The sequence below is a fragment of the Hippopotamus amphibius genome, chromosome 1 (assembly GCF_030028045.1).
Source record: "Hippopotamus amphibius kiboko isolate mHipAmp2 chromosome 1, mHipAmp2.hap2, whole genome shotgun sequence".
Taxonomy (NCBI): Eukaryota; Metazoa; Chordata; class Mammalia; order Artiodactyla; family Hippopotamidae; genus Hippopotamus; species Hippopotamus amphibius.
Genome location: NC_080186.1, coordinates 55,590,856 through 55,601,345, shown reverse-complemented (window position 1 = coordinate 55,601,345; position 10,490 = coordinate 55,590,856).

Below are 10,490 nucleotides of genomic sequence, written 5' to 3'. Positions count from 1 at the left end.
AACATTTTTGGAAAGAAACTTGGCAGTAGCTATCAAAATGTAAAATGTATATGCTCTCTGATTTGCCAATCTACTTCTAGGAATCTAATCTACAGAAAAGTTGTGCATGCACCCAAAACTATATGTCCAGGATGTTCACTGCAGTATTACTGGTAATGGCAAAAAAAAAAAAAAAAAAACATGTAAATCAACATTCAGCAAAGGGACTGACAAAATAAAGCTATAGCTTTTGCAATTAAATAATACAAAGGAAGTGGAATTTTATGCACTGACATGGAACTATCACCCAGAACATTGTTAAGAAAAGAGTCTTTTTGTGTGTGGAATTAAATGAATAGCAAAATTCCCATTTACAAAAACCAAAACCACTCACACACACACAGTATGTAAATATTACAATATCCCTTATATTACAAACATACCTTATATAAATTTACAGTGATGGATCTGGAAGGACACACACTAAACGGTTCATAGTTATTGTAAAATAAATTATGCTCATGCGTGTCTCACAGGAACAGCACCTGAACTTGAATCTGCCTAACTCCTTATCTGTAACAGAACCCTACGTTCAGCACAGTGCTGGTCACTATCACAGTGGACTTTGATTTTTACTCTGCAACATTTTATACTGTCTGAATTTTTTACAATGAACATATATTCATTTATTATTTATCCAATTTCAAGATTTTTAAAGAATCAAATACAAAGACAATAAAACAAAGAAATATTGAAAACAATGTGCTGTGGTGGCTAAAAAAACACCCCCAAAGATATCAGGTCCTAATCCCTGGAACCTCCAGATTTTAACTTATTTGGAAAAAAGATTTCTGTAGATGGACTTAAATTAAGGATTTTGCCCTGAGGGGATTACCCTGGATTATCCCAGTGGGCCCTAAATGAAATCATATGCATCCTTATAAGAGGGAGACAGAAAGAGATTTAACTGCGCACAAAGGCGAAGGTGAGGTGAGGATGAAGTAGAGAAAGATCCGAAGATGCTGGTCTTGAAGATTCGAGTGATAAAGTCACAGGCCAAGGAATGCTGGCAACCACCAGAAGCAGGAAGGCGCAAGGAACATACTCTCCTTTATAGCCCGCAGGGAGCCCAGTCCTGCCAACACTTTAGTTTTGGCCCAGTGATACTAGTTTCAGAATTCTGGCCTTCAGAACGGTAAGATAATAAATTTCTGTTGTTTTAATCCACCCAACTTGTGGCAATTTGTTACAGTTGTCACAGAAAACTGTACATTTTAGAAAATTTAGGAAAATGCCTATATACATGTACATAGGGAAAAAAAAGCACTTGTAATCCCACTGCCCAGGAATAACTGTGAACTTTTTTGGTGAATTTCTTTCTAAATCTTTTACTTTTAAAACATGAATATATATATATATAATCATTTTTGTATATTTCTAACTTTACTGAAGTATAGCTGATGTACAATAAACTGCATATATTGAAGTATACAACTTAGTGAGTTTTGACACGTGCATGCATCAAACAACCACCGCAACCGATATACAAATATTCTCATCATTCTCCCGAATTTCCTCACACCGCTTTATAACCCCTCTCTCTCTAGATCTCTGTCCTCTGCTTACTAATACTATGTATTAGGTTGTATTTTCTAGAATTCTATGTATGTACTCTGTTTTTACCTCTTATATCACTTGGCATGATGATTTTGAGATTCATCTATTTTGTTGTATATCCCAACAGTTCATTCCATTTTATTATTGAGAAGTATTCCATTATAGGATATACCACAATGTGTTAATCCATTCAATTGTTGATGGAGATTTGCATTTCCAGGTTTTGGTTGCTACAGATAAAACTGTTGTATGAATTTGTATAGAAGTCTTTGTGAGGATATATGCTTTTATTCCTCTTTGGGTAAATACCTAGGAGTGAAATGACTGGGTCAGATGGTAGGCGGTGTGTTTAACTTTTGAAAAAGCTACCAAAAGGATCTGGCCAGTAGGTGTCCCCTACCTTGCTCCCAAGAGTCCTAGGACTCTCACACTAGGTTTTGGCAGCAAGATTGTCAATCAAGGTTACTTAGAGGGCCTTCCGGGGGAGTCAGGGAACCCTCTGAAACTATATGCAAAGGTTTCTGTGCCTGTATATATGTAAATGTTTTTGGTGTAAAGGTTTGCCATTTGCATCTTTTTCCTGCCCTCTTCGCATAAGTTACAAACCACCACCTTATGGACAAAGCTTACAGTTAGGCCACCCTGTCTGAGACAAGCAATCTAATTAATCAAGTATTTATTTGTTGAGCACAGACAAGGGAAGCCATGGCCAGCATTTATTACCAACTAAGGAAGCAGCAGAAAACACTAAACAGTGAATGTGGGAGGGAGAGAGAGAGAGCTGTAGTCATTGAGGGGAGAGAGGGAATATCAGTGGGTCCTTAGGGAAAATTTTAAGATGGCAGGACAGGAACTGAAAGTTAAAGGATGAATGTTTCCAGGATTTGCTCTCAGGTATAAACAAGAATGAAACTCTTTGCTCCTGGGGCCCAGTTTAGTAACAGTGGGTGACTAGGCAGCTCCGGCCACCAGATTACCATTAAATGTGACTTGGCTGTTGTCCTATTGGGTCATCAGCATTCAGCCAGTACCATAGCATAAAGGGAGAAAGGAGAGTTACATTGAAGAGAAGATAAAAAGAACACAGCAAGAAGAAAATAAAATGCCTTGAGTCTGTTTTGCAGACTCAAACCCACTAATCGATCCTCCTGACTCTAAGTTGAGCTAACATAGGACATAACATACACCCAGATCGGTAGCAGCACACACATTTTAACATAATCTGGCCATGGAAAAGAAAGTCATTTTAAAGAAGTCATTAAGCCATCTAGCTAAAGGAGCTGCCTGCCAGTCCACATCCCAACTGCCAAATCTGAGTTGGCCTCTGGTCTCCAATCTGAATTCCATTCTATACAAATGCTGGACACATTGTTTCATGCCAGAATCCAGCAGGCATACTTGATATTTAAAGCAGGTTATCTATTTTTAGTAGGTTGCAGAACATCTGTCGGCCTTTCTCCTTAATAACCTGCTCAGTAGACAAGAAGGAGAAAAGCAGTATAAAATCATTTTGTTGTTCAATACCATGATTAGTTTTCTCAAGTTGACAGCCAGCTTTAACAAGATTCTCCTCTTCAGGAAAGGTTCTTTTGATGGATGGTGTCCCTGTGGCTCTAAACTGAATAGCAGAAGCAGGAAGAAGGTGAATTCTATCGTTGGAGAGAGCCTTTCTCCTGCTAACTCAGGTGTAATTGATAAAACCCCACACCTCACATAGCCCCAAAGCGCAAGTCCAAGAGAAAGGACAGGCCTTTTTTTTTTTTTTTTTTTTTTTTGCTTTGTTTTAACTGAATTATTCCTAGTTCTGCTCCTACTGAGCCTGAACTTGGTTACAAATAATAACCTGGGGCCAGAGCCAAGTTTAATATCACAGTACATTTTGGGAGAAAACAAAAATTCTCCAAATCTCAATTAAAAAACAAAATGACACACTATTACCAAAACAAAGGGATGTACACTCATTGAGAAATTCAGAGATTCAGGTAGGTAAATGGTTGATGAATTATAGAAATCTCATTACCCAACAAATCATCACAGGAAAGGTCCTGTTTTTTCTCATTCACAAACCTGGAAAGAATTAAGCCTGGGTAAAACTCAAATTTCTTTATAAAAATATGCTATGCTCTTGCCAGTGTGGTGAAGCATTTTCCCTTTGTAAACAAGCCCTTTAGCCTTTGAGTCACTTGGCCAGGATCAGTAACAATCTTGCTTCCCGGGCTGTTGCAGGCAGGCTGAATAGATGTGTCTTTGAGAGGAAATATGGGAGGGAAATCTCGCCTAAGATGTCAGTCTATTTCACTTAGGATTTTAACGACATGAATGACCCGACCCATAGGATGGAAACAAAGCTTTGAAAATAGGAAGGAAAAAAAAAACCCTCTTCATTTGTATCCATGTATTTATAATTACACATAAATATATTCATAAATTTACATACTTAGATATAAATTTTATATTTGTTTATATCCATTATATCTATATTGTGGGATCCACAATTGTATCTGTGAAACAATCCAGGTATAGCATCTGAAAGGCTCTCATCATGTGGACTAGGACATTGCAGCTTACGAAATAGATATGTTTCCTGTAATTTTCTATTTGAAAAGGAATGTGAATTTAAAGACATAGCTTCAACAAAACTAATCATAAAAAGATTTTTAAAACCCCAAATTTGAAACAGAAAAATAAGCCACACTTAAGTGTCTTAATAATGACAACACATTTAGTTTACAAGACTTAATTGAGAAAGGGGTATAAGTAAAGGGGTATTAAAAGGCATTTGTGATTATAAAACAGCATTTGTGGTAGATTAGCTCACATAGGGAAGCCTCATAACATGGTTGCTTGGGGGGGAAGTTCACGAGATGGTCACACATATCTGACAATCTCATCCCATGACTTATTTCAGTGGGCATTTACAGAATTCTTACTATGTGCCAAAGAGTATTCTATTCATTGGAAATGTAAAGATGTGATGTGTGCCGCTGTGCTTTATCATTACAGCCAGTGAGTGTGGAGTCTTTTCTCCCAGAGAGTAAAGCAAGCCCTTCCCTCTCTAACCTCCAAAGCTCAAAATTAAAGCACATCTTCTGATGCAAAACACCAAAAGCAAGCACACCTCATCTTCATTAAAACTTATTTAATTGAATAATAAGTTTAGAGTAGCAAGTGCTATCACCAATATAGAATGAAATACTATTAGAATAAATTGTTCTTACTCTGACCTCCTATGTGCAGTACCCATTATTCAGACTATCTATCAGTTTTAACCCATTTGTGCTATGTTTTTATATATCTACACACACCTTAATGATAACTACCACTGTCTGCCAACTGCTAGGCTCTGGACTGGGCACATAAATACTGATACATTGTCTCATCTAACCTCACAACCACCGCTTACTGTAAGCACTATCATAACCATTTGCATTAAAAAAAGTGACACTGAGGCAGTGAGAAGATAAGTAATGTGGCAAAGGTCACACAGCCAGTGAGTGGCAGAGCTGGGACTCAAACACTGGTCTAGGTGATTCCAAAACTCTGGTCCTTCCACTCTCTGCTACAGTTGTATGTCTCATCTTAACTTTGCCTTTCGAAAAATCCAGGTGACTCAGGCATTGGTACCCATTTCTGCCAATTCGTGTCACTGCTTCCCCCTCGGCCACTTTAGGTAGTCCTTCCCTACCATTAGCCATCCCACCATGTCGGCTATTTTCAGACTAATCCGGAGTCCACACAAATAGAAACACTGGTTAACTAAAGTACTAGTTATTACAGTTAATGAGAGTAAGATGTTTGATGGGTTGGAAAGCAGATTCTTAAAGTTCATTCACATTTGTAATGAGTAAAAGCAACAGACTTTAAATGGCACACGACTTCTTCACTGGTTCTCAGCCTGAACTTCCAAGAAGGCTTTAGAATTATTAAATGTTATACACTGAAAAAGACATCTTAACAGAACTTCCACTTAATAAAATATTTATGTACTGGCTGATAAAAAGTCTTTTCAGTAAGTTAGACAATTGAAAATAAAAAAGGTAAACTGGGAAGCATATTATATACCTCTTGACTATCAGGGATTTTTTTTTTAAGTGATTGATTATGAATTCTGTAACATCTTATTGTGGTACACATTCAGTTAGTTTTTTTTTTTTAAACAGACAATAAACAGCATATATTTAGAGTGTACAATTTGGTATCCCAATCTCCCAATTCATTCCCCCCCAACTCTCCTCACTTTCCCTACTTGGTGTCCATGTGTTTGTTCTCTACACCTGTGTCTCTGTTTCTGCCTTGCATTTCCTCTTTCACAGTTGTTAGCATTTGCTTTATGTATTGAGGTGTTCCTATATTGGGTGCATATATATTTATAATTGTTATCTCCTCTTCTTGGATTGATTCCTTGATCTTTATGTAATGTCCTTTCTTGTCTCTTGTAACATTTTATATTTTAAAGTCTATTTTATCTGATATGAGTATTGCTACTCCAGCTTTCTTTTGATTTTCATTTGCATGGAATATCTTTTTCCATCCCCTCACTTTCCGTCTGTATGTGTGCCTAGGTCTGAAGTGGGTCTTTTGTAGACAGCATATATATGGGTCTTGTTTTTGTATCCATTCAGCCAGTCTGTGTCTTGTGGTTGCTGCATTTAGTCCATTTACATTCAAGGTAATTATCAATATGTATGTTCCTATTACCATTTTCTTAATTGTTTTGTTGTTTCTGTAGGTCCTTTTCTTCTCTTATGTTTCCCGCTTAGAGAAGTTCCTTTAGCATTTGTTGTAGGGCTGGTTTGGTGGTGCTGAATTCTCTTAGCTGTTGCTTGTCTGGAAAGCTTTTGAGTTGTCTGTCGAATCTGAATGAGATCCTTGCTGGGCAGAGTATTCTTGGTTGTAGGTTTTTCCCTTTCATCACTTTAAATATATCGTGCCACTCCCTTCTGGCTTGCAGAGTTTCTGTTGAGAAATCAGCTGATAACCTTATGGGAGTTCCCTTGTATGTGATTTGTTGTTTTTCCCTTGTTGCTTTTAATAACTCTTCTCTGTCTTTAATTTTTATCAGTTTGAGTACTATATGTCTTGGCGTGTTTCTCCTTTGGTTTATCCTGCCTGGGACTCTCTGTGCTTCCTGGACTTGGGTAGTTATTTCCTTTCCCATATTAGGGAAGTTTTCAACTATAATCTCTTCCAGTGTTTTCTCGGGTCCTTTCTCTCTCTCTTTTCTCCTTCTGGGACCCCTATAATGAGAACGTTGGTGCGTTTAACATTGTCCCAGAGGTCTCTTAGGCTGTCTTCAGTTCTTTTCATTCTTTTTTCCTTATTCTTTTCTGCATCAGGGATTTTCACCATTCTGTCTTCCAGGTCACTTATTTGCCCTTCTGCCTCAGTAAATCTGCTTTTGGTTCTTTCTAGTGTATTTTTCATTTCAGTTATTGTGTTGCATATCTCTGTTTGTTTGCTCTTTAATTCTTCCAGGTCTTTGGTAAACTTTTCGATCTTTGCATCCAGTCTTTTTTCAAAGTCCTGGATCATCTTCACTATCATTTTTCTGAATTCTTTTTCTGGAAGGGTGCCTATCTCCTCTTCATTTAGTTGTTTTTCTGGGGTTTTATCCTGTCCCTTCATCTGGTACAAAGTCCTCTGCTTTTTCATTTTCTCTATCTTTCTGTGGCTGTGGTTTGCAGTTCCACGAGACGAAATACTGCTGATACTGCTTGATCCTGCTGTCTGCCCTCTTGTGGAGGAAGCTATCCAGGAGGCTGGTGTGTGCTTCCTGATGGGAGGGACTGATGGTGGGTAGGGCTGGGTGGGCAGAGCTCAGTAAGACTTTAATCTGCTTGTCTGCTAATGGGTGGGGCTGTGTTCACACCTTGTTGGTTGTTTGGCCTGAGGCTACTTAGCACTGGAGCCCACAGGCTCTTTGGTGGGGCTAATGGCGGACTCTGGGAGGGCTCACACCAATAAGCACTTCCCAGAACCCCTGCTGCCAGTGCCCCTGTCTCCTCAGTGAGCCACAGCTGCCCCCCACCTCTGCAGGCAACCCCCCAACACCAGCAGGTGGGTCTGGTTCAGTCTCCTATGGGGTCACTGCTCCTTCCCCCTGGGTCCTGGTGAGCACACTTTTTTGTGTGCCCTCCAAGAGTGGAGTCTCTGTTTCCCCCAGTCCTGTGGAGGTCCTGCAATCATATTCCGCTGGCTTTCCAAGTCTGCTTCTCTGGGGATTTCTCCTCCCGTTGCTGGACTCCCAGGTTGGGAAGTCTGACATGGGGCTCAGAACCCTCACTTTAGTGGGTGGACTTCTGCAGTATAACTGTTTTTCAGCTTGTGAATCACCCACCCAGCATTTACGGGATTTGATTTTAACTTGATTGCGCCCCTCCTACCATCTCATTGCGGCTTCTTCTTTGTCTCTGGATGTGGGGTGTCTTTTTTGGTGAGTTCCAGTGTCTTTCTGTCGATGATTGTTCAGCATTTAGTTGTAATTCCAGTGCTCTTGCAAGAGGGAGTGAGCACACATCCTCCTACTTCACCATCTTAATCCTATCTCCACATTCAGTTAGTTATTATTGATAGTTACTGATACAACTGGTTATCAATTTTAACTTTAAATACATAACTGGGCATCTCTGTGACACAATTATTGGTGGTTCAAGCCCAACCAAAGGTGTAATTTGACCTTTCAAGGATTTAGGATTTTCCTGCTGATTATCACCTGTAGATTTCCTCCTGTAAAATTTACCCTCCAGCATTTGGGGCCCTATCCACTTCACTTCGGATAGTTGTCAAGGGCTCCCCTCGCACCCCAGTCCTGATACCTGTCAAGGGCCACCCCACTTCCCCAATTTGATTCTCATGGAATATCTGCTGAGATATTGGATTTATACCTGTGTAACAGGAGTTCCTGAAACAGAGACCTAAGAACCCAGGTTCTGGTGGGATCAAATCTCTAATAATGAGATACCACTCTACACCTATCAGAATGGCCTAAGTCGGGAGCACTGACAGCTCTAAATGCTAATGAAGATGTGGAGCAACAGGAATGCTCATAAATTACTGGTGAGAATGCAAAATGGCACAGCCACGTTAGAGGACAGTTTGGCAATTTTTTTTAACAAAACATACTCTTACCATACATTCCAGCAATCACATTCCTTGATATTTACCCAAAGGAACTGAAAACTTATGTCCACATGAAAACCTGCACACAAATGTGTACAGTGTTTTATTCATAATTACCAAAATTTGGAAGCAACTAAGATGTCCTTCGGTAGATGAGTGGATAAACAAACTGTGATTCATCCAGAGAATGGAATATTATTCAGCACTAAAAAGAAATGAGCCATCAATCCTTAAAAAGACACGAAGGAATCTTAAATCCATATTACTAAGTGAAAGCAGCCAGTCTGAAAAGGTTGCATACTGTATGATTCCAACTCTATGACATTCTGTAAAAGGTAAAATTATGGAGACAGTAAAAAGATCAATGGCTGGGGAGAAGGGAGGGAAATGAACAGATGCAGTACAGAGCATTTTTAGGAAAGGTAAAATACTCCATATGATACTGCAATGATAGATATGTCATTATACATTTGTCAAGACCTTGTAGCATATATGCCACCAAGAGTGAACCCTAATGTAAACTATGAACTTCAGGTGAAAATGATGTATCAATGGAGATTCATCAGCTGTAATAAATACGCCACTGTGGTGGGAGATACTGATAATGAGAGAGGTTATTTATCCATGTGTGGGGAGTATGTGGGAAATCTATCTTCCTCTAGGTTTTGCTATGAACCTAAAACTGATATAAATATAAAATTTGATAGATAGATAGATAGAGCAAACCTTGTTTATAAGATAGATAGAGCGAGCCTCATTTATAGACAACTATAGATAGAGAAAAATGTATCATTTAGATGAAAGGCAACAAAATGATCACATTTGATTTACTTAATTTTTTTTCAGTGGGTGTAAATAACAAACCAACTTAAAGATAGTTGAGTTTTGATGAAATACCCTTTTTTAATTAAAAAATAAAGATATTTTAAATAGAAATGTCATCATTATTTGAATGTATTCAACCCACAGTGCTGTTGGGTGGGTGGAAGTGGCAGTGAATTTCTTCAGAGAGAAAAAACATTGCGTTCAATACTGTGCAGACATGAAGAGTTGAAAGTATCCCAACTGTGTTGGCTACATGTTTATATAACCAGTGAATGTGAACTTTTTATAGTACAATTTCATACACAAAGGCTGAATTTAAAAGCAAAGAGATTAATGAAAGGAAATCTATTAATATTCACTTGAAATCAAATACATATAATTTAAAGGAGAGAATAAAACGCTAGCTGGTTAAGGCTTGCTGTCCCCCCCCCCCCTTTTTTTAAAAGGAGGCTTTAAGAAGTTTCTTTTTATGTCCCTCATCTTTCACATCTTGGATTGAAGGAGTTTGTGGGGTTTTTTTTTTTTTTTTCCTTTTCTCTATGGTGATATAATCAAAGGAGAAATATATGAGAGCCTGATAATTTCAGAGTCTTCATTTCAAACCATTAAAGCTGAATTGCATCATTTCCTTTCTAAAGATTGAAGCTCTCCAAAAGTGAACAGATGAAAGGTCTCAGCTTTCTAGGATACTTGTTCATCCACTTATACAAATAACATATAATAACATGCATTCTAAGACTAGTTATTTTTCCTTTAGTATCTCAAAACAGGATGAATTGATGCAGTCTAGATCAGCTATTAAGCCCCTCCATTGCCTGCCCATCAAGATCAAGTCGGCAGCAGAGGCTTAGAGAGCTGCATTATAGAGCCACGGCATTACCAAACAATGATCATCATACAAAATTAGATTCTCCATCAAAAACAAATTTTTTTGTGGCTGAAATTATGAT